This window comes from Sceloporus occidentalis, unplaced genomic scaffold (assembly GCF_023333645.1).
Source record: "Sceloporus occidentalis isolate IW3139 unplaced genomic scaffold, rSceOcc1.0.p SCAF_29, whole genome shotgun sequence".
Lineage (NCBI taxonomy): Eukaryota > Metazoa > Chordata > Lepidosauria > Squamata > Phrynosomatidae > Sceloporus > Sceloporus occidentalis.
The window spans coordinates 536,513-538,104 of NW_028317009.1; positions in this window are offsets into that span (position 1 = coordinate 536,513).

A 1,592-nucleotide genomic window follows, 5' to 3' on the forward strand; every position below is an offset into this window, starting at 1 on the left:
GCAGGGGCAGCGGGTCCGCGGGTCGGCGCGCAGGGGCAGCGGGTCGGCGCGCAGGGGTGCAGGGGCAGCGGGTCCGCGGGTAGGCGCGCAGGGGCAGCGGGTCCGCGGGTAGGCGCGCAGGGGCAGCGGGTCCGCGGGTCCGCGGGTAGGCGCGCAGGGGCAGCGGGTCCGCGGGTAGGCGCGCAGGGGCAGCGAGTTGGCGCGCAGGGGCAGCGGGTTGGCAGGCATGCGCGCAATGGCAGCGGGTACGCGGGCAGGGGCGCAATGGCAGCGGGTACGCGGGCAGGCGCGCAATGGCAGCGGGTACGCGGGCAGGCGCGCAATGGCAGCGGGTACGCGGGCAGGCGCGCAATGGCAGCGGGTACGCGGGCAGGCGCGCAATGGCAGCGGGTACGCGGGCAGGCGCGCAATGGCAGCAGTCAGGCGCGCAATGGCAGCGGGTACGCGGGCAGACGGACCCCTTGTACGCTCCCAGTTTTTCCTCCCCGGTCCCTTTCCCTCCAATTACTCAATAAATTTATCAACATTCCAATGTGGATTTCTTGCATCCAGTATCGGTGCGTTATTATACAGATCTGCAGATACAAAGTTATAATATAAAGAAACAGATCTGCAGATATAAAGTTATAATATAAAGACACAGATCTGCAGATATAAAGTTACGATATAAAGAGCCAAATCCAGTGAAAGTAACGCGTGGCCGAGCCAACTACCCACAGCCATTAATATCACATTTGTTGCACGAAGTCAGAATTATCCGGCAATTAAACACGGAACGTCCAGAACACGGCAGAGAACCGAGGGGCATCTAAGGGCGTGCGGGAGGCTTTAAATAACACATAGCAAACAAAAATGGCAGACGGCATTATTACTATTATTATTATTACTTATATACAACGTATCAGCACCAAGAACTTGGAACGATCAGCTTTACACACATGAGAGGGTAACCGGCACGCCGCGGCCCAGCGAGCGAATCAAACCCCAGAACATGGACATAAACTCTGCACAAAGAGTAAACAGCGCTACAATATTAACCCTCTGTGTGCCACAGCGGCATGCGGCCTATCGCCAGGCAAACACAATCGTATCGTTAAAGACATATAAGCAAGCGGCAAACATCTCAGATGCTACATCACAACAGCATAAAACACAGGGTTTAACCCTTTCGGCCCAGTTTGTAAAAAACAAAACAATTTATTGATAAATAAAACCACATGCTTGTCTTATAAACAAGCCACTTACCGGCCCTCCGTGTCCTTACTGTAACAGTTCAGCCGGAGTCCAAACAATCAATCCACAAAGTAGATTTTGGTGTAATAATCCAGACCCCAGAGCTTCGCCGATCTGCAACCAATATTATATTCCAGGGCCTTGGCCTCCTGCTGGTTTGAGCAGATAATTCCCCAATTCACCCCAAACAGACTTTTAGGGGGGCAGAAAGTTGACAGCAGCCCCCCACACAAATTTGTGGGGTCTTTTGGGTTTCCATTTCTGTAACAGTTCAGCCGGAGTCCAAACAATCCCTCCAGGAGGTAAATTTTGGTGTAATAATCCAGACCCCAGAGCTCCGCCGATCTGCAACCAATATT